At 37.9% G+C, this 24,424-nt stretch overlaps 1 long non-coding RNA gene across 2 annotated transcripts in view; it reads left to right on the plus strand.

Moving 5' to 3' along the window:
* The first annotated feature begins 16,122 nt into the window (after nt 1-16,122).
* LOC138131504 (uncharacterized) overlaps nt 16,123-24,424 on the plus strand; it is a 47,373-nt gene continuing 39,071 nt past the window's right edge. The window contains exons 1-2 of one of the 2 annotated variants that reach the window (XR_011159832.1): nt 16,123-16,387; nt 22,955-23,088. This is a non-coding gene — a long non-coding RNA (uncharacterized lncRNA). The remainder of the gene's footprint in view (nt 16,388-22,954; nt 23,089-24,424) is intronic. The other variant, XR_011159831.1, reaches the window with a different exon arrangement.

Consider the following 24,424-nt stretch of genomic DNA (forward strand, 5'->3'; position numbering starts at 1 on the left):
TGTTTTTGGTTGTTCACTGGGACGGTGGCCACCCCCGAAAAACTGATTTTTCCTGTTCCTTGTGCTCTACAAATCGGCGAAATTTGAAATGCTCGTCAACCCTGGCACTTTTTGACAGAGAATTATCCAGAACGGCGGCGGCAGTTTCGACGGATTTTCCGCATGCGATTTAACATGTAGATGCCATTACCGCCGACGTTTCTTTTAATGCAGAGAGACGTGCTCGAACCTGGTCTTTTGTGATTTTTTTCTTGTGTTTATTCCAGGGGCGTAAAAGCTCACGGCCGCCCTCATCTGGCCGCATTATGTATTTCACATTTTGATGAATGAATTGAACGGAAATGCTTATAAATCTCGGTCGGCGCGCTCCTGCTGCAACACCTCTGCTCAATGGGAGGCGATGACGCATAAAAGTTACGCGCCGGTACTCGAATAACTAATCAACGAAATCCGAAGAACACCGGAACCGTTGTTGCTCTTCGAATGGTCGAGGAAGGGATCGTGAGCAGGGTGGGGCACCGGTCCAATCGACATTTTTATGAATTTTTCTACAAGAAATTACTTTTTTATTGCTGGTGGAAGACATGACGTTAAAATTAAATTTGAATATGTTAACAGAATTTTTATGTTCTCGTAGATTGGTTCGTCATTTTTATCATCCTGCAATGACCATTTTACGACATCCGCATTTTGTTACCCGTTCATGATGACTTGTTCAAATTGTCGCGATTGAAACACCTGACAAATTAACTCGTTTTTAAAGACACCAAATTCAGTTATAATTTTTGTAGTACTCGTAAGAAGGACGCAACTATTTTTGATTAATAAAATAAAAATAAACAAGTTCTAAGTTGGAAGTGGAAAACGCAACTCCAGTTTTAAACCGTACAAACTACCCCAAGAAAAGGTAGATCAGCTAACTGTGTGCATTAACGAAAGGCATACTTGCTCTTTTACATTTCGCAATTTTTTGTGGATGCAGGGCGGCCAACAACAAATTTAATCCATCGCGTCCATAAATCAGCGCCAGCGTTCTACAAACACAAAAATAATTAAGCTCCATACTGACAGTGCTAACGATTCGATAAAGAAGTGTTGCCTTGGCGGAAGGGTTAAAATGCCCTCGAGCAGAACTGTTGAAGGGTTGCTGACTTGATGAATGCCGTTGCATCGCTTAATTAGGGAGAAAATGAATGCAGCCGCAACGCCGATTATCGCCACACGAGCCGGATTTGGCTTTTTCTAAACGGACCCAAACTAGAATTCGTATATCGTTAATTCGATTCCAGTTTTAGAACGGCTGGAAAAGTCATTAAAGGCAATTGTATTGGCACTCTCAGTTAGTGTAGGTATTTTTTATTTAGCAGGGAAAGAAGCATCGACACTGAGGGAAGAAAAAATAGCAGGCAATTGGTATGCAGGACACAACAAACGCGCGGAGGGTGGATAGACCGGAACGAGATCAATACTACCAAGATGGAGAAACATACCGGAGAAACAGTCACTTCCTCTGCCGACGATATAACCGCGATTTTTCAACTCTAAACTGAAAAAAATTTGATGAAAGTCGCTCCTTTTAGGGGGTTACGATGGTTTGCATGTCAGTCGAGACTTGACGTCGATAATTTTGTTGGTCATGACTGCAACGAATTATTTTCAGGGGGAGTAATTGATTCTTTAGTTTGGAGGTGCAGCGGGAACAAAACTAGGAAGCTAGAAATGTGGACTGTTAAGGGAATAGTTATTTACGAACCAAGTGCGGGAAGACGATGTTCCCGCATGAGCGCATTTTTTAAAGCACGAGCGACGAAGGAGCGAGTGCCTTTAATTAATGCGCGAATGAACGGAAGATGTCTTCACGCAAGTGGTTCGTACAATATTTTTTGTACAAAAATTAAATTACAATTTTTTGTTTTAATACGTTAAACATAAACGAATATAAAACCAAGTAGGCAGTGATCTTTGGTTATTGGAAACAATTGCTTCACTTGATATTTCAATTTTTGCAATAGTTTGTGAATTTTGTAGGAACAATTTTCAACGATTATAAATCTTTCCGTAATTTTTTAATGGAGGAAAACCCAGGGAAGTTGTATTTTATGAACTAAATTTTATTATTATCAAGACAGATTTTTTTTTGAATGCCTCAAAGGGCCAGTGTTTTTTGCAATTTTTACATTCGAGTTGACCGGGAAGCAGTCGTTTCGGAGCGAGCGTTGGATGTTGGAAGCGTTGCTTTCAAGGCTATGAGTACAAAAATATCTTTTCAAATCTATAATCTGCAAAGGCGTCCCACCGAGAGTTCAGAACCAAGTTTTAAGAAGAATGAAGTTAAAGGGGGAATAAATGAAACAAATCAAGTGGTTGTTTAGGATTTCAAGTCTCCATATTAAATATCTGTCTATTTAAATTTTATGAAGGGAATAAGAGAACCGAAATTTTGAAGTTTATTACAATGCAAATGTAATAAGTTTAAATAAGTTCTCACTTCTTGAATACTGAATCGTGTAAATGAAATATTTTTTCCAAATTTGATTCATTGGGATGTTAACTGACAAGGTTTGTCTAAACAAAACTAAATATTCTTATCAATAACTGAAAACTAACAGTTGTTGACAGCTAGAAATCTTTAGAAAATTTGACATATTGTATCAAATTGATATATTGTAATTTATTCTGATTACTGCCATGGGGAATTCATTTCAGATGACGCAAAAAGCTCAAAATCTTTAGTTCAGAATTCATGTTAAGGGTTTTTGGAAGAAAAAATGGTTAAAAAACATCATATTTGATAAAAGATAGATTTAAGAGAAAGTTTAGTGAAGGATATTAAAGCGCTAGTTTAAAAATTAAAATAGTGCTAATTTGCTTCAGGTGAATTGTTTAAAGTTGTTTAAACTTCAGCAAATACAGTGTGGAATAAAATGATTTACATCTAGTTACCTTTGGAATTTTTGCACATGTAAATTTTAAGGTACTATATCTTTAGAAGGTAGCGCCATTCCGCTCCACAATTTTTCGCCTCGAAATTAAAAGAGATGACATTATCGACAAATCCCGTGAGTGTGACAAAGATAGAAGTACACAATTTCTGTTTTGACACGATACAAAAATCCCGTAAAATTGTGTACTTCTATCTTTGTCACACTCACGGGATTTATCCATAATGTCCTCTCTTTTAATTTCGAGGCGAAAAATTGTGGAGCGGAATGGCGCTACCTTCTAAAGATATAGTACCTTAGTAAATTTTCCTGTACCGCTCTACTTTTTTTTTGAAGTGCCGAACTATTAGTTCTGTCAATAAATGTCATCAATCGAATTGACAATTGTTACAATTTACTAAATTGAATTAACAAACGTTGGTGGCCACTTTCAACACTAGCTGTGACTTGCTTTTGTTAGCTCCTTTTTAATTTCAATCTCTACTTTGCATTCATATCATCCCTTCGCAATAAATCACATTTGGAATTTTGGAATATTTTGAGGTTAGGCTTTCTTTTTTTTTGTAGAGCGGCATTTCGTATTTTTACAAGGGTAATGCAAAGGTAACTAGATGTAAATCATTTTATTCCACACTGTACTTGAACAAGCTGATATTAAAGTACAAAAAAAAATGACAACACCTCTGTTTTCTTTGGTTAACTTAGATCCCTTAATGTCGAAACACAATTAGCAATTTGAAGATTTAGTTGTCGTGTTAGAAGAGAATATTATTAGTCTTCTCTCCTGTAAGGAGTTGTTAGGATACATCATTTGAGGGTAGAGCTACAACAAAATTTTCAGAATTTGACGTAGAGAATGATTCAAGGTTTAATTTTTTAAAGTCAAACAATTTGAAGAAAAAATTTCTGAATACGTACATGTAAACGTTTTCATTTATAAGTTCCTCAGTAATTACTGGGGAAATTATAACTGAAAACGTTTTCTTGTTGTAATAACAATAAATGCAGCACCAAATGCATTTAGTGCCTCTAAAGATCAAATGTCTTGTAGATTTCGAATACACATATTTGATTTTTCCTGCTCTGTACCATATTGTGATTCCAAATAGAAAAACAGAGGTAATGTAAGGCCATTAATTAAAACTATTGTAAGAGAATATAGAAAAACTAAAAAAAATCACAAGCAAAACAACGTAGACGTCGAGCTCACAACTGATGCTAAGAATTAAAAATTTGGCATTTGACCGTTGACATGTGATTTCATCGGCTCGACATAGTTCGACTAGAACCGCACAATTCCACAGGACTCTTGATATACGTTCCTTCCGAAATATGTGGTACTTTGTGCAATTTACGACAGCAAGTAGGGGTACTTATTTATTGATTTTAAGTTTAGCAGATTATCAGAATTTGCTGAAAGGAAGGGTACACAAAGGGGAAACATTTTATAAGAGAAGAATTTTAACATGTTAGAGGTTAATTTCTCTTAACAAATTAAGTGTGAAACGAGCAACCTGATACAAAAACGAAAGAAACGATCAATTTTCCGGTGCGTAACGGTGCTCGCGTGAGATCTCTCCATACGTACGACAAGCAAGTACACATTTCATAAAATAGGACAAAAACCTTATAGAAATAATTTAATGTAATGCGCTCGTTGATTAGCCGCACGCAACAGGAGTCGAAGAATTCGCCTGAATACATCCATAAACGGTAGCCTAAGGAGAACTATATTTAATCTGTAGATCATTCGCATCGATAGTTCCGTTTGATCGAGTCGCACACAAGCGAAAAAAATCTAATCTGGACAGTTATTTTAGTGTTTGCATGTTGGCGGCTGCGAAATAGGACAGGGACACATGACCTGTCGGCCGGAATGCCAACTCGCCGACATAATTGCAATTCCTTCGTCTCTCAAGAACTTTCCCTTCTGAAACATATTGAAAAAAAAAAAGTGTATAAGGGACCGATATCTCGCCGGGGCGGCGTAATTAGTCAAAAAATAAACCCCGTCACGTCCTTTATTAATTTCAATAATAAATTTTCTTCCCAAGAACAAAGGGCGTCTCGCTGAAACTTCTTTATAATTAACGCTGCGTGCAGGTCCTTATGATTTCAGCAAGCCGTTGTGTTGTAAGAACATAATTAAACAGCTTTCGGTCTTTTATCCTCGAGTCAATAGGACACGGTCTTCGTAGCTTTTATTATGGCAGCGCCACCCCTAAATGACAATGCGCATTCCGCTGCTATAGGAAAGGGTTGGTATTATATTAATTAGATGTTGGACTACGACTTTATTAGAAGATCTCTTATAATTGTCGACGCCAATTTCTTAACTCGTCATTCGCGGATCGTCGCCGCTCACCCTTTCGGTTTCTTTCCCCTCGAGGACTCGTTCGTGGAAATCGATCTCATGGCGACATTTCTTCGGCAAATTTTCTAATTGCTGCCTCCTCAAATGTCAAGAACATGCTGCGTCCATAGTTGCTTATTAGAGAAGAAGGCCTTAAGGCACATTGAATATTAAAAGTCGCGGCTCTGCAGAAATGTGAAAAATGTCATAGCCTCTGGTACGCCCATTGGAAATGGAAGCCAATTTACCAGTAAATATATAGTGTGAAGCAATCAAAATTGCATTAGTTACTCTCGTGGTCGATGTGACTAATGCATAATAGAGAAGAGAAGTTGAGCGTTTTTGGAATTAGAAACTACTGTCTTCAGAAAATCAATTTTATTAAAGCACACAAAACTCTGTTTGGGGTACTGTATACAAATAATGCCGTCTTGCAACATAGTGTTTTAAATCAAAAATATGATAATGTATTCTTTGTCATATCTCATCCCTCAATGGCACCCAGGAAATCGTCTCTATCAACAAATATTTTTTCATCTGATTGTATGAGAATAATCATTTAGGAAAGAGTGGAAACATTGTATTTTGTAAGTCAACTACTCATTCCTTGAGTCTTTTCTAAACAGTAGATTTTTAGTTTTTTTTTTAATCGAAAATATTTAAATATAAATTTGTATTATACCCACCTAGGCACCTACCTCTTCCTTTACTTCACGGAGTACCCCAAGGATACATTCTTGAACCAACCTTATGACACGAAATTGCTAACATCACATTACATCCTGAGATTTTTTATGATTTCGTTGAAATTGTTTTTCATTTTATGTATTACTTTCACTATTAATTTTTGCACTTTTTTTTTGTAAATATGTATTTTCTTACTCCAGTTCTGCCCTTTCATGCTGACCAACAAATTTCAAATAAAGTATTACGAGGAGTAGACGTGACTTTTTCCATTTTACTCCGCCATAAATCTACAATCGTGACAAGAAACAAAGTCGACTTCCATTAATCATTATCGTTAATTAACACTAAAAGGAGCGAGTAAATTAATTGGAAATTATTGCACGGTTTTGCTGTGTCTCCTCAGAATTGACCCACTCCCATTTCTTCCGTGGAGGGAAATCCAGCGGTGCTAATCACTCGGATCTCCCAAGATGAAATAAATAAATGATTCCCGCGCCTGAAGTAAGTCAAGAGCCGGAGGCCTCGCCACCCGTCCATCAGCCATAAAGCAGCAATAACATAAACGATGTATAAATAGTAAATAACGGTTATAAAGACGATATGTTCCGGGAGCAATATCTCACGGCGCTCCAAGGTCGGATATATCTTGATTACGTCTGTTGCAGGAGGGAGTCGGCCGGATCCTGCTGGCAGGACGTGACGCGATCCTGCACATATTTCACCGGAGCGGAGATAAATCAATGTAGTGCAGGCCGTCACAGATATCCATCGTTTTATTGCGAAACGTCGAAGACGGAAATTGGGCCGAGGAGGTTTATCATCCTCGGCCAGGACGAATGCGCTCAGGTTTCATTAAAAATTTAATATGGACCGACCCTCGTGCACTCTCTCGACGATCCCTCAAGTCGCATGTCGGGCCAGATGTTACACCGCCGCCGACGTCGTGTTGCGGCTTCGCCTGCCTCCAGGATGCCGCCTCATATTGTGCTTGTTGGCTCAAATGCGACCGCCGGATCCGTCACTTACAAGTGTTGCGGGGCTCAATGTGTTACGCAATAATGCGCCCCAAAGGTAGGCCAAACCGCAAACTGAACTATTTATTTCGCTAATTTTCACTGCACCCAGACTTTTTGACCCTTTCTGCGGTTGTTTTCTTCCCATCGTGCCTCAAAAAATTACCAACAAGCAAAATTACAAAATTACTCTGAAACAAGATCAGTTTAAGTCGCATCTCTTTCACTTAAGTACACGTTTCAGTTTCAACACTTCGAGAAGAGAACTTAACAGCTCCATAATGATCATCCTTGGGTCATTACAACGCATTATTTTCTAGTCTGTGGCTCACGCGTTCCTGCGATTTGCATACAAACCCACCATTTCAAATCACTAATTGTTGGAATAATTATGCATAAAATGCCCACCGAGTCCCGCCTTGTTTCGTCATCGTCCCCCATCGTCTTGCACAATCCCATCGGATCGTCGAAGAATGGGTTCCGATTTCCACCGTTCCGTGGACGCTATCGTTTACATAAATGGTCAGATGGTTACCATCCGAAGAAATAAGCCACCACACAGAACCAACTCATTGTCCAGAATGACTCGACATTAAAACATCGTCAGGTAAATGCGGCACGTGCAACACCATACGACCAATTGTCAGACGCCCTCTAACTATTGTATCTAATTTAATAATGCCCGAGCTGACTAAATACAATCCATTCACGGACTTGTTGTATCATTATGCTTTTGTGTCTATTTGTCATGTGTCATGATTATCCGACCAGTTTTTTCTTCCTGATGAATCAAAACTGTTGTGATTTATGGTCGAAATGAATGGACACAGCCAGTGCTAAATGGAGCGTTTTGTCTTTGGTCAAAGGGGAGTATCTTCAAAGCTGCAACCATAGCGGTGATCTACAGTTTTGTAAAGTAACGGGAAAAATTTGGACAACTGTTTGTCTCAACGGTTCAAAGTGCCAAAAATGCGGTAGAGCTAAATAAAAATATTTCACAAGGATCTTGTTGGGCCCTTTCTATTAAACTAAAACATCCAAAAATCGCTAAGAATTTTGTAACCGATCCCAAAAAGATTTCACTGATTTTGTAATATGTAGTAGAGAGAACCTGGATCGAGACTTTAATCAAGAGAACAAGTTTAAGATCAGTTTGAAGAGTCTACAGTTACCTAGATTCCGAAACGTTTTTAAAAATCTTCACGAGCGTCTATTTGTGGATTAACATGTTTCTCGTTAATTCATTCATTCGTTATGTTCTCTCGTCAAATATAAACTCGTGACATGAATAATAATCGACAATACGACTCGTGAAACCGGAGGCGCACATCCTACCGACTTGTTGAATTTGCAGCTCGGTTTCACTCGTAGATATTATCGATGCCAATCATATCGCCTGTCATTTGACTATATACACAGTGAACATTTAAACATAGACATCAACCGTTGAAGCTAAATTTGATTATGACTGACTTTGGTTATCCTTCGCTTAGCTTGTCCAAACATACTCGAAACAAAATTTATTTACTATTCACTACTTCATATTTATTAACTATTCTTTCAGATTTAGTGCTCTTTCGCGAAGACGTGAATATAACAGTTGTCGATTTCCTACCATTGTTTTATTTTATTGTTTAAAAAGCACTCATTGTCTTCGGCGGAATTTGTTTACTCATCACTCGACAACCTTACGCTTCAATTTTTTTTATTACTATTTTTTATTATTCCACTCGCATCAAAAAATATTACAAACTTTTGGAAAATTTTAAGCTGGTTGGTGTGTCAGCCCCGCACGTGTACGTTATTAATTTTTCGTCCTAATTTATCGGGCAACTTTCCATTGTAATAGCGAAGGAGTTGGGACATAATGGGGTGGCACAGCCCCGATTCCCCGGAACAGACATCACCACACGGCCAGTCGATCAATCAGACCGTGATTTGAATTCACCGCACGTTCATATAATCTCAGTTTTGCATTATTTTATCTGCTACGACACTCTTAACCCGGCGCGTGGTCCACCGGCACGATCACCCCCGAACCCCATAATCGTTATCCTTTTTTTAATTATAACGCTTTCAATAAAAAAAGTATTAGAGTTCCGGGGCGAACGAGCCGGATAATAACGTCGCAGGACATATTCCAGCATCTCCAAGAACAGATCTGGGACAAAGCAGATTATCGTTGGGGTTAAATGAAGAGGAACGAATTAGACGGAGCTCGTCATAATGACGCTACCGAAAATATGTCCAACTCGCTTTGTTGCCGTTTTGAAAAATAGTTTGAAGATGATTCATTTGCACAAAAGTACGATTTTCCGGTCACTTCCTCACCCCCTAACTCGCCAACTTCCCCAACGAGGATGTCACTTCCAGCCCGGCAACCAGCACACCTAAAAATTTCTCCTCCGTTATGGCACATCAATCGTCCCGGTGGAGTGTCTTAATGTAGAACCGCTGTCGCAGCGCTCTCACCCTTGGAGTGAAGACCCTTTTTTTAATTTCTTTCCTGTCGCTGGAGCTTATACTTTTACACACCCTCTTCCATATTCCATTTTTTCTTGTCTCCTCGTCCGACTTAATTGTTTCGATATATTTCCTTCAGAATAAATCGAATCGTTGCGTTTTTCCCCGAACAATGGGGCGCACTGTTGTTGTCAAGTCGTAGACGCTGCCCTGATACATATCTGAAGCGGAGCATAAAACACTTCGTGTGTGTGGCAGTTCTTCTCGGGGTTATCGGCCATCGCTTTGCTCCAAACAGCCCTCCGAAGACTAACCCACACGACCACATAAAGAACAGATAAAGGGCCAAAGGTTGAGGGCTTGGGCGCGCGGTTATCGCTACGGATCCGCAGAGGAGGCTCCAGACGGATGGATGCCGAGCGGAAGTGTCTCGGACCACCCGTCCGACTCTTGTCCGCACCCACCATTGCTTAACTTCTCCGATCGAATATGATAATTAACAAATACTTATCATTATTTCAAAACTGTTCGTCTGTTCGTTTAATTGCAACTAGATAAAACTGAAACTAGTCGACGAGTAAAACTTTGGAGGCATTTCCATAAAGTAGGACGCCTTTTATCTGCATATTTAGTAAACACACTAGTGGAAATAAAAGGCAGTAGATAAAGGTAAATTATCGCGATAATTCCAATTCGTGCGCTCCTCCACCTTTTACTTTACTGTGAACGTTCCCCTATCTCATCCGACTTTTTAGAGGGTACGGTGGAATTTCCTCAACTTTCATTCGGTGAGTCCCCGGAGAGCGGAGGGTGGCTGTTCATACACGACGAAATTTTACATAAGCGAAGCAGTCGTCGCAACCAAAACAGGAAATCAAAATAAGTAAAAAACGATTATCATTATTAGGCGAACGTGACAATGCCACCGCTGACCTTATTTCAAAAGTCAGTTGGTACACAAAACGGTCTTATTGTGAAGTTTTTTAACAATAGACCGTGGATACGTTGTGATCAGGTTGAATGCCAGGATGTGAAACAAGAGGGTACGACTTTGTGCCCCCGAAAGGGCAAGGCTAGTCGTTTGAAATTAGAACAATGAGGACTTGTTGCCACTTTTATTATTGTCTATTCGTAACAATTATTTCGATGGCTGCAGTAATTGCCGTTGTCGGAATGGCGGTCGTTACGGTCCGGATAAGAAGGAGGGTCAGCAAGAGGACACATGTCTTGGGAGAGATTGGAATTCAGCAGGAACAGGGAATATTTTAAAGTCAGTTCCTTCCCCCTAACAATAAGGCTATTAGTGTAATAGACTAGCGCTCTGGACCGTGTCCAGACTGGGTAAAGCGGCATTGGCGACAAATTGGGGTGAAAGATTACCTCTAAGACGTTTACTTTTCTTGCAGAAGTTCTCAAACGTTTCGAAGGGAAAATAAACTACTGCCTTGAGCAATTTTATTGCCATCAGGTCTTAACCAACTTTGAGAAAACAGAAAGAATTAAAAGTCGTCTCTTTCACGTTTAATTCCTTTTGCTGAATACTATGTGGAAAGATTTTTCTAAATCCTTACCATCATTAATTACCGTAAGGTTGCTTCTGAAAATGTAACATTTTTACCATCTGCTATTAAAAGGCGACAGAAAGAATGCATAACTAAAAATATCTAGAATTGGAAAAAAAAAACAAGCTTTAGTAACACAAATAATGTCAAAGAATGCAAAATATAAAAGAATGGGAATAAAAAAAAAACAAAAAACTGCCTGAGGTACGTAAATTTAAGAGACACGGTAAAGAAAATCTCTGATATTTTAGGTTTTATAGAATGTTGCCAGTGGCAATGAATGTTATTTTTTTTTCTGCACAAGGAAAGAAAAGTTTGATTTGAGGTTTTTGACAAATAAATTGATAACAAAGAAACATTTGTGAAATGAAACAAAGAATGAATAAAATAAGAAACAATGTGACTAGAAATAAAATGAAGAGTAAGTGAAGCAAGAAAGAAAATAATTACTAAGAGAAGTAGAAAAATAATGATCCGAATATAAGGATAAAAAAGAAGAGATAATAGAAGAAACAGAAAAATCTAAGATAGTAATTTTGTAAAGTAAAAAATACAGTAATAAGTACATACTAGAATAACAGGAAATTTCCCTAAAATTTTTCTTCGCTCCATTAATTTATTATAACTCCTCCTTCCTCAACGCCTAACCAAATCATTCAAGATTTTACTAAAAAAGTTATTTAACAGCGCCTCACGCTGCTCCCTTATCTTATAACGCCTCCCTAAATTAATTCAAACCTTGCTGATCACTTTCGATCAAGCAAGTGGAAAATGCAAATTCTGAAAAGGTTCTAAAATATTATTGTTAAAAGTGAAATCTACAGACTTTAAAGTAACTTTCTCAATCGCAACAAAAAAATGAAAAAGGCACATTTAGCACATTGAGAAGAAACAGAACTAGTGACAATTTGTTAAAGGAAGAGGTTTGCTTAAACCTAGAGAAGCAGAAAATAAAGTTTTACTGATATTCTGCGACAGAAAATATGCAGAAATTTTTTCGGCGTTACTACTTTTCTTGCTTTACTGAAGATTATTGAAATTCAACTGAAATTCATAGTAGATCACAACGACTTTGAGTGCTCCATTCCGCGTGTCTCACACCCCACAAAACCCATTTGAAGAGTCCAGGTCAGCTGTTTTAGGACCTCTGCTTATCAATAAAGGAAGCGAGATCATTTGGGGATTGACCAAGGGTCATGGGGTAAGAAACCGATGTTCGGAATTCCATTCGGTCGCACCCTTGCTTCTTGAAAGTCATCCTTTTCTTGTGTTTACAATGCTATTGACACTCCTACCCTTGCAGGTCGTGCGGGTCCGCTCTTCCCACCGTTGACTTCGGTAATTCGGCACCCCGATAAAGACGACTTTTTATTAAATAAGTCATGTAGAGGACGCCGGGGCTCGTTCCGCTTCCAACGAAAACAAATTAAAGAAAAGAAATTCCGAGTTAAAACGACGTCCCGGAGGATTTCAGCAAGCAGCAATGCTAGAGCCGGAATTGATACCGCTATATAAGTTAATAGCCGGAGACAAGATTGTCCTGATTAGTCTTTCAGACGCTGTGCGTCCCGACGCCACCGACGACGACGCCCTCGCGACCCTTTCACGCTTCATTTATCATTGTAATTTCGTTTCGTCGTTCCCGGCCTGCTTCATTTTTCAGACTCTAATCATCCACAATCACCTGGTATTAATTTAATAAATCGACCACCGAACATTCACTTCTCAACGAAAATTATCTTCCATCCTGCACAAACAAATATTCAACAAAATCTTTCTTTGCCGGCTCAATTAACATCGCCGAATTACGTCAAGCGACCACTCAATTTGGGGTCCCACCTAATGCCGTCGAGGGTTGATTGAAGCACCGTGCGGATTGTTATTTAAAATAAGGGCTGACGTAGTTCTGATCCGATCAGCATCTCCGGACTCCGGTTAGTGTGAAATAATGCCCCGGGGAACCTCGTCAGCCACGTTGTTGCATGTGGGGCGACGCCAGCCCATAATAAAAGGATTAATCAAAGTAGGCGAAGGATGGGGAAGGACGGATTTGACTAAGTAATTAAAAATTTTTCTTCGCCGTGCCTCACCGAAAGATATAAGTACGTTCTTAACGACCTAATTAATTTGTTAATTAAGTCATCTACAACTTTGCAACGCCGACAAATTCAACGCAAGAATTACTTTAAACGACCACTTTTGAGCCGCCCCAAATTAACTAATTAAACGTAAACTATAACAATTACTTTCCTGCGAGACGCAAACACTACAAAATATTTTCAATATCACTTGCCACGCTTCCACGCGAACTCAACGTGACGCAAATCTGGACGTCTTGCTGGTCACTTTTGAAAGAGTGCTCTCAATAAACTACAACTAAACAGCAATACATGTAACATATATCTGGATCAAATAACTGCTGCTATGTCTTCACGTTGGATGAAGAATTTCTTCACCTCTCAATCTGTCGTTGACATTTTCGACGAAGCCTTCACCGCCACGCTTCTTCTACATGGTCGCAAGATTTTTCCGTCTTGTGCGTGGGCCTCATTGTTTATCTAACGGCATTGTATGTTTCTGCTATCTGGCGCGAAAATCACTGGAACACTTTAGACCCTAACAATAACACAATTTAGTATCTGTCAGGTGGTGCCCCGACGATAATAGTCCAATCAGTCCCGACTGCGTTGCATCTGATCGCACCTTATTGCGATACCATCTCGTAATAGGAAATTCCAGCCGGAATGCATTTACCTCCGTCAGACGGTAGAGCTCACGATATTTCAGAATTGAGCTGTCAAAATTTCGTTATTTTTTCCTTTCTCATAGGAGCGGACAGGTCGGGACGATAATGAAATTACGACAGTGGAAAACCATGGGACGGGTTCAGGCTTGATTGCGTATTGTGGTGGGCCACAGGACCGACTAATACTTTATAATTACACTGCATTCGGGGGAGATTTCCACCACTAATTGACGTCTCACTTCAAATGGGCTTTGATGAGCGGTATTGAAAACCATCCTCGCACAACGTAAACATTTTATTTATTTGCGGAGTTTGCCACATGCTGGAACGGCGGCGCGGAAATGTTCTCAAATTCTTCGTCGAAAACATTCATTTTTATTCGATCACGCAACGTTGAACGTAGATATTATTTGGATGGGTGGCCGGCAAAGAACTGCGATCCGCTAACACTTTATCGCTTCGCCCGCTTTTTCACCACAATAATAATAATATAATTTTGTACCAAGGTACCAATAACAACAAAATTCAGCGCTAGTGTTACCTTGCTCCGGGCGACACTGTTATCTTCATCTCTTTGGTGTTTACCACGGCAACGTGACTTGCAGAATGTGCTGAAAATGAAGATATGCTGATCCGTCATACTTTTGGGTCGGCTCTAAATGCGATGATTATCGGCAAATCGAGCTGAAGTCTTCATACGGTCCATGGGCGTCGGTGATGAAAAATATGACGATTTGTAAAAAGTTGTGTGAAGTGTTATGCGATAAGTTCTCTATCTTGAACAATCTTTAGAAGTTTTTATAATTTATTCCTGTGAAAAGAGTTGTAAAAGTTGGCGAAAGCGATTTACTAATCGTAAAGCGCGAGACTATTGCCGAGGTTTTATACGGCAGTAATTCCTAGGAAAGCTCTAATAAATCTAAATAATTTTAGAGTAATCTCTGCTTGAAATTACGGGGTTTGAAATGTGTGGAAGTGGGTGTTCAAAGCTGAGGGAAGTTCAAACGTGAAGTGCTTTTTAAGACTTTTAACTCTAAAAGTCGGGAATGAGTTGATGTTTTAAAATGTTTCTTATTTTCACTATTTATTTGTTTTGCTTTTTATGTGGTTAATATGGCTCTCGATTTATTCGTTATCAGGAAAAAGAATCTTAATGTGGTGTGCCACCAAGAAACATATTTGGTCCAATACTGCTTCTCCTGACATGCTAACAAGATATTCAAAACAGTAGAAGAAAAGAAGAAGGATGTGAATATGATGTACAATTTTAGTGTAATACTATTTAGTATGTAGTAGACGAAAGGAATTACCAACTTCCAAAGAGTATAGAAGACATTTTTCCGGAGATCATTACTTACACACTCAGAAGCTGAGCAAAGCGTCATGGTCATTGGAGGGCAAACACAGTTGCTGAAAGGTATATTGAGAATTTCTGCAAAAAAAAAAAAAATTGCTTCTAGAATTCATTTTGTCAGAGATGACCTCGTCTAGGAGCAATTTCTTTAAATGCAAAAGTGTGTAACTAATATTTATAAAATGTAATTAATTAATTAATTATTAATATAATTTATATTTTTGTATAGTTTAAATTTCAATGAACATTCATAACATTATTTTTGTCCATTTTTGTGTAATGAATTTATTACCTCACTAGTTTGATAATAAACTTCATTACTTATCCAAATAGTCCTTTTTCGTATCCAAATAGTCCTATTATTATTATCTTATTCTTAATACATATTAACATATTTATAAACAGTAGTGTTATTTCTAATTTTCTTTAATTTGTTTACTAGTTTTCATCAATAATCTAATTTTAATTTGAAAGGTATGAAATTGTTATTATTAGGTATGCACATAGGTAATAATAATATTTCCACATTAATTCGATTTGTTGTGTTGATTTCGTTTCTGAAACGATTAAATTACCAATCAATGTTTCGTTGATTTTAAAATTTCTAAACAGACGGGTCGACATGGACCCATAACCTGCCCAGATTCGTCCCATGGATTTTGCCCCCGCGTGCACCTGAGATATCGTCACCATCCATCCATCCATGCATCCATCCGTCCGTCCATCCGTCCGTCCATCCGTCCATCCATCCGTCCATCCACCCCGTTCTCTCCCGGACTAACCTCCGGAGCGAGCGTGCGACGTCGGGGGCACATGGCATGTATACGTACCCGTGGCGCGTATCTCATTCATACTTTTGCATAGAAAGTAGTCATTTTGTATGTACGAGAGAGTGAAGTGTACACCGGCCACAAACAAGACAAACAGAGACAACGCGATTACGTTAACATGCAAACGCTGTCTCGTGTTCGAGAGAAATTCAGCGGGGCGAGGGAAGCCATTGTAGTTACCATATATCCAGTGTTCTCAAGTCAGCCGTGGAGTCAAGTCGAGCTTCCAACAAAGCTCAAATTAAACAATAACATGGAAAAATCACGGTGGCCGGAGGGGGCGGCGCCCCCCGCGGACTGACAGTGACGTGTGGTGCATCGGACCGCCGCCGCCGATTAACAAACAGTGGAAAAGCTCAAGGCTGAAAGCTGAAAGCTGCAGGATCCCATGCCCGATTTGAGAAACCGATAGAGTGGTGGGGGGACCACGTGTCTAGGTACGAATGAAAAATGCATAGCACACTGTGTTTATTTGGCGACTTGCCGTGTCCATTGCCATAAAAAGGAGTTGCATGAGATTTTTTTATATTTACCACGTTAATGGCGACATGGAAGCTGTCAAAATATTTAGCAAAGCTGAAATATGGCCGTCGCCGTGGCGCGAGATTAATCCCCGAAGATAAGGCGGCGGCGATATTTTTCCACTAATCTAATGTGAAAATAATTATTTACAAGTTTTTAATTACGTGTACAACGCGACCCACCCCCTCATGAATATTCATGGTGTTTTTCTGAAAAATATTGTAGCGGCACATTTTGCAGTGTTTGAATGGCGGTCACGTCGCCGAATTTAAATTACCCGCCGAAATTGGGTCACGCTCGCTGACGTCACGGAGGGTATTTTGAACCCTCGGCACTGACTCAGCTCGACCCACTCTTCGCATGATTTAAGAGTGTCCAATTGGAAAATATATAAAATGCAAAATTGCTTACTGTGTCTTGCAAAAATAGCAATCATTGTGTGACGTCATCATTTGATCTTGCTTCCAATCAGATTAACTTTTCTCACTTTTAAGTAAAGTGTACTAGCAAAAGTGTCATTTACTTTTTGAATAATAATGATTATATATTGTTTGGAAATTTGGAAACAGAAAAAATTAAAACAAATGACAAATATTTCGAAGATGATTAAATTTTGGAAAATGTTAGGATTATATAGTACCAAAATGGAATTTCTTTTTCGTTCACCATGTATTCTGTAATTATGTCAATTAAATAGAATTATTGCTCTTGAAAAAAGAAAGTGAGTAAGTAGGACAATTGTCAATACTCAGATGCAGAGTCAATAATTATTAAGTAGAATACATAATTGCTTTCTTTATTTATTTATTATGGTTTCAAATTAATGATTTTCGGTTATTTATTAACATTTCGATTTGCCTTTTTTTTGTAAATTTTTAGTTTCTCCTTGTTATGGTTAATTATTAAAATTTTTATATTCAAGGAACATCTTCACTGGATTTGTCAAGGATTCTAAAAACTCACTTGCAAAATTTTTTTCCATAAAAATGTTGTAATATCTAATATTTAAATAACAAGTATTAAGGAATAGTACCCCAATCTCTTTTTAAAAATTTAAAAATTTTGGACTTAGAGAACACATTGGTGGTTGAAATTCAAAAAGGTATATTATTATACTCATGTCACATCGTGAGGAAATTCCTTAACATTGACACAGAACATAAAACACAAAAAAGTCAAAATGCGGAGGCGAGACGCCGGTAATTATGTTGATAAGCACTGCACTATTACTTGATAGTATTATCCGTAATAGTGTATGTACTCCGGCAAAATTGCCGTGCCGCCGGGTGGAGGTGGGATAGGATTAACAATTATCTTAGGCCCGAAAAATATATCTTTTTGAATAATAGTAATAATAACAATGATCACTGAAGTTAAGCAATGTTGGTCACAGTCAGTGTTTGGATGGGTGAGGAGGAAAACCGCGTTTCTTTATACCTTCATTACTTTTTACCTTCACTACTTATTTTGTGTTTCATTTTTCCGTGACTTACTAGTTTGAAGTAAATCAAAAGTTGCAACTTTCTCCTTAAAGGTTCTTTCGGAAATTCTTGAAAAAGTGGTAAACTCTTGTGTCTTTCACATCTGATCAAAATGATTCTCTTTGGTCAATTTTCAAATGTTCTTTCGATCTGGCACCAACATCTTCATCAAAAACAATAGAGTAAATTATGGACCCACATCCTATTCCAATATTACTTTTTACCGCAGACTTTCTTTCAGAAATCTGGATAAATGGATTATGCATTTTTGGTTAACATGTCCTCTTGGATTTTGTTATTTTGCGAGGTTGCCGTACGCAGTCCGGCTTAGTTCTTTCGCTGCCGATGGGCCCAAATTAAATTTGTATTTGGATAAAAAGTGAGTCAGCCACCCTTGAAGGAACGGTTTGCGGTGTATAGGATTTATATTGGATGTTTCAGTTGAATATGTGGTGTTAGAGACATCGGCACCGGGTGCCCGCCTTGGAGACCCTTGTCATGGAAATGATGCCTCCGAGCTACGAGCTGACTTAACTAGAGTATTGTCAAACCCCAACCGGTCTAACCCGAATTCGCCGCGATGCACCCCCTCCTTATGCGGAAAATCCGCAACACACACACACATGCAGACTTTCCGGGAAATTCGCCCACATAAAAAAAACGCAATTTTCATAATCGACATCTCGAACAGAAGGAATCCGCCGGTGACGTCGATCCGGTCGAGCCGCCAATAAAAATTTTATCATCCCTTCGACTATGTCTAATTTCGAAAAATTCAACTTCGTTAAGGTTTTTATCGTCGACGTGACAGCTGTCAGCCACAATGTAGTGGTTTGAAGTCAAAAATCCCCTACCAATTTATAATTCCCTATTGTGGGGTGGCTCCGAGCTGCCGCCACGTTTTCACCCCCTTGTCGATGATGAGATCGCGGCCTGATATTAAACCGACTGATTGTCTAATTGCACGTTTCGGCGGAACAATTTAGAAAATACGAGCTCTGGGACGGCGCTTTCCAAAAATATTCCACCAATTCGACTTTTAATAACCGTGTCGGTACAACACCGATTCTTGTTAGCGATTGGACCCGGATTTTAACGGGGTGTAGATGCAAATTTTTTATTCGCGGGATGGTTGTAAAATATTGCGGAACGCAATCAATCTTGGGCTTTCGTAACGACGAAGTCGGCTCGATTGCTTTTAGGGAAAGTGTCTCTGGACCCGGAGCAAGTTCAGCTTCGGAGGAGTTTTAGATAGATGGAGATTAAATTCGTAACAGTCCACTAAACAGCAACGATAATCTGCAGTTCTCGAAGAAATCAAAATCACAAGAATAAGGTACATTCAATTTTGAAAAAGATGTCTTGCGGTTCCGACTTTTTTTAAATTTAATGGAGATTTGTTCGATGAACTATTTCATTTGTTTAATTAATTTAAAAAATGAGCAGCAAAAGACCGCAGTCACTTGGTATTTCTCTTTCTCTAATAATGTGGTTAAAAAGAAAATAATAAAAAAGGGCCGGTAATAGAGCTCTGTGGATTATTCGAATCGTTTTATAAGCGGATGACTTTAATAATCATTCCTTGAAAACAACTAAATATACTAAATTATATAAATCTAGAATAAAAGCCGTTTAAGACCAATTTGTATGATTAACAGTATTAAAAGCTTTCAGAAATCAGTACAATCACAATAAATATTAAAATGATATACCTATATTTGAAAGTAGATACTTATATCTTCGATCAAGATGAAGAGATTTGGTCAGCGTAAATTGTTTAAAGTCAACTGGATTAAAATAAATCTCAAAGTTTTCTGTAAAAGATCAGTATCGTATATTTCGTAGTGTCAAATTTCTAGTTTTTTATTCATACAATTTTTAATTTCTCGGTTTTCTTACTTTTTAAATTTAAACTTTATGAGATTCATTTTAATGTCATAATGACATACTTTACTGTACTAGTGTAGTAAAGTGTCATACAAGATAAAATGTTTGTAGTTTAGTCATGATTTTGCTGGTATAAAAATTACAATAGCGCCATTTTCTGCATATCTGAGAAAATACTTTCTTCGTCTGTAAGGTGTTATATCTGTACATTTTGGAATATTGGCAGAAGCGTGACAAAAGTAAAAAATGTCTTCCGCCTACTACTGTGGTTAATGTAATTTAATGTCTTCTGATTTAATAATTATTTTTTACAATAATAATTCATCTACAGTAAATCGTAGTAAATATTTTTTAGAGCAAAACCAAAAGCAAAAAAACATTCAAAGGGGACGTAATGGGTTAAATAAACTCAAAAAGGATCAAATGAGTTTGAGAATCTTCCTGCATAAATTATTATCTTATTTAGAATTAATCACGTAAAGATCATCTTGAATCATTCCTTAATTATAGTACTTTTTTTGTTCGACACTGTCAGAATTTGAGAATTTTCTCCTATGTGAACGGATTTTGATAAATTTGACAACTTGTCAAAACGAAACGTCAAGCTAATTTTAAAGATTTTTAGCGATTTGGAGCCTTTGGGGGACTCGTCAAACACAAAAACGTTGTATTCAACTCGTTCTTGTGTAATTTGGGCTTTTTTTGGCACTCGTGGACCTTTAAAACTCTCGTTTCACTCGAGTTTTAAACTGGCCCACTCATGCCAAAAAAAAACCCAAATTACACGCGAACTCGTTAAATAAACTACTATTTTTTTAATTACTTGTTTTCATCTTTTTCTATTTTTATGCTAGTTTTCACCTTGTGCAAACTAAATATATTTGTGGATTTTGTTTTCAAAATTAGTTTTGAAATTTAATCAATTTCTAATTTGTTTAAATTGTTTCCTGTTTCCTTCCTTTGTCTCTTTATTATTGCCCAACATTTTCTTCTTTTATTTCACCATCTCCTTCCATTCCTCTTTGCCGGTCTCTCCGATCACTTATAACCATAACCCACACCCCAATGGCAAATTTCGAAAATTCTCTGCCGTAAACCCCTTATCTCGATCAATTTATCCCTTTTTCCTTCGTTACGGGGGCGTTGTTTCGGTGGTGTCGTCGCTATTTACGGTGCCGTTATCCACCGTATTTTTATCAGATTCCGCGTCACATTGCGCCACATTCAGGATCGCAACTGTACAAAAATAGGAGGCACAATGAGCGGAGCTGGGTTGCGGCAATCAATACAAGGTGAAGACGGCCCCTGAATGCTAAACAACTGCCGACGTCGACGTTGCCGACGCCGCCGCCGCCACGAAAATTCACCATCACTGCTGTCCTGGGGGCAGCTCGGCCGGACTGCAGTATTCCCCTTGAAACTGGACGGTGGAACAGTTCGTGCTTGAAATTTACAGAAAATGCACTTAAATGCTTCGAGGGTGAGAGAACGGGAGAATCAGGGGGTGAGTAGGGTGGGTGGCCGTTTCTTCACCTTAAAAGCGAATTTATTGTTAATGACCTCCCTTATAAACTCGCTTTTGTACTTTTTTGTACCTTTTGCAAGACGTGACTTACCTACGACTTTATATTTGTTAAAAGTTTAATCACCTTAAATCGCGTTTTGGCGGTATCGACTCCAACTTTTTATTTTCAAAGAAAACTACCAACTATGTATATGAATATTCATATTAGGAGTATTATACATTTATTATAATATTATTAGTTACATACGACTAATTTCTTTAAGCACCACAGTTCGTTGGCTAATTTAACTTTCTTTCATATTGCCAGTTGACGACTCAATTTTTATTTTTCATGCTCAACTAAGCTTCTACATTCATTTTAGAGGGGTTGAGGGATAAAGTCAGCAACCCAACATACGTCCCTTGGGGTTATTGAGACTGGTGTGTTAAAAAATAATTTTTAAAACATTTTTTTTTCAAAAAGGAAATGACAGAAATAAATATGTATATTTTGAAAGAGAGGAAAATGAAGGTTTTAAATATGAAATGTTTTGAAGGTAGGTAGCACTCTTGAAAAGTTATGTTTATTAAGTAATAAGCGAATTTGTCCGTCTGTTGGTTGTGTTAGTTTAATTTTAGTGTATAATTAACGTAACCAAAATGTTGCAAGTTTTAACAAGACTTTATTTGGGGGCTATTAAATGTAAATGTAATTTGGTGGCAATTAAGGAAGATTAGGCCAGATTTGGCCGTTTTATTTCGCCGGCATGACCGTAAACTATTATGTAAAAGATTTCCGATGACGAATGCAAAACGATTCAAGAATTATTATTCATGTGCACGAGCCCAGCCCTCCACCGGCTAATGTGGCTTTAATGAACGCGGAAATCTTCACCAGATGGCGTAACCTCGCCACCAGCACCTCGCCATTCTTTTCCCCCAATTAGTAGATCGTAGCGCCGAACCGGTCCATTTTCCAGGCGAAACTTGCCGACAATGAGAGATTTAAGTTAGAGAAACAGTAATACGGGGAATCCCAGCTCACGACCGGAAGGGTATAATAATCTTCCCATTGTGGACGCTCAACGTGGCAGATTAGAAGGCAGTTAGCCCTCCTAAGACCCGCCAAGGGTGTGTCCTTTACTATCTGCGAACAACGATGATGGAACATAACCACCGAATAAAGATGGGCGAGATTGTGGCCCAGACGGGGTCATAAAGCTAGGACTTCACCAACGGCTGGCTTGCGACATTTATTGCAAAAGTCGGTCGATGTGTCTGCGTAAATCAAAACCGAGTGATTTGCGGGAGTTAGTCTAGGAAGTCTTCCAGATATGTAGTGTCAACATGTTGGATCCATTTGTGTGCTTTCTTCCTAAAAAGGAACAAAATAATCTCCAAATTTATCTTCATTTTTTTTCGCTTTTGTGGCGTAACTGTGACCCGTAAATCGATAACCTCATTGTTACGAAGTTGTGATATAAAAAATTTCACAAGGCTTTTATGAAATGTATTTCGTTATCAATATGTTAATAACAGATAAAAAAAGATTCACTTGTAATGAAATTCAGAGCAATATGTTTATTATAAATGTAAATGACGTTTTTCAGTTTCGACGAACAGCATTGATGGATCTAAGAGCTGGTTTCCACATGCAATGATTATTGGCGTCACTGGACCGGCGCCAGTTTAGTTGCATACACCAACTCAACTGGCATCACTTATTACGCCTGCAAAGCAAAAAGTAAGTGTAGTTTTTGGCGCCGATTTTTTGTGTTCAGCCAAGCTTGGCCACCTTCAATAAAATGTAACAGAAAAGCAAAGCTAGAATCGCAAAAGTAATTAATAATTAATTCATTTCACGAAGTCGAAAAATAAGATGATGAAATTGTAGTGAAAAATGTATATAAACAGTTTATTAAAATGTAAATAGAAAGTTTCAGTTAAGATTTTCGGAAGGAATAAGGAATTGATCTATGAATCTATAGTTATGAAATCATCTATACTTTCTCTGCATTGTTTAACATTTTCTCGAACTCTAAAGGCAACAATAATACTTGGACGAACCATATCTGCTAATGCTATATTAAATCATGCGAATTGAAAGTAGAAACTGCAGCAATACAAACTGGCTTCACCAATGTTGGCGTTATTGACCTGGCGCCAATAATATTTGCATGTGGAAATTTAGCTTTAGAAGTCAATATATGGGTGAAGTTACTGCCCTGGTCGTAAAGCTTCATTAAAGAATTATTTACGTCAGGTTATTTTGAAAGGTAATAAATGTCTCTGGAGGTGAACCGGCAAACTAATGTTATTGAGGGTATATCGTTTTGTGAAATGTTAAAAAGTTGTAGTATACATAGGTAAAATATAATGACTTTGCTTTTGTGGACAAAATAGGGAATTAATTTTTGTGGTGAACAAATTGTCAATCCAGAAAGAAAATTTTTTACAAACCAAATATATTTAGACATAAGATCTCCCAAAAATATTCTACAAAGAACTTTGGATCCTCTTCCCTCTCTGGCCTCTAGAGGTCACAAATATGTAACTTTTTCTTCTTATTTGTTAAATATAATATGATATAATAAAAAAAAAACAAATGTTACATGCTACTTTATTTCTATTTCAAAAAAAAACACTACAAAAGAGAACAAAATCAGATTGATTAAAAACAACTTAAACTTAAAAAAGAAGAAGAAATACGTAACAGATACTAGGATTTTGATCACCTCTGGTTCTTCTTTTTTTATTTTCTGGTTGTTACTTCCAATTTTGTCTCTGTTTTTCTCAAGAAATAGTAAAAGTGTTTTTTTTTTCGGTGAGTAAGATTTCATGCGATATTTAATAGAAAGAACAATACAAAACGAACAATCAACACAACAATTTATTAGACATTTTAAGAGTGCAAGATAATGCCAAAGCAATGCAATGTTAATTTTTGTACTTGACCATAAAAATTGTATTAGGTACGGAGTTACTATAAAATGTTGTACCATCGTAGTAGGCGTTGCTGGCTTAGTTGAATGTGCCGCAAGCTTGATAACATGAGTGAGACTAGTATCACCGATAGGTGG

Source organism: Tenebrio molitor, chromosome 5 (assembly GCF_963966145.1).
Source record: "Tenebrio molitor chromosome 5, icTenMoli1.1, whole genome shotgun sequence".
In the NCBI taxonomy this organism is placed as follows: Eukaryota; Metazoa; Arthropoda; class Insecta; order Coleoptera; family Tenebrionidae; genus Tenebrio; species Tenebrio molitor.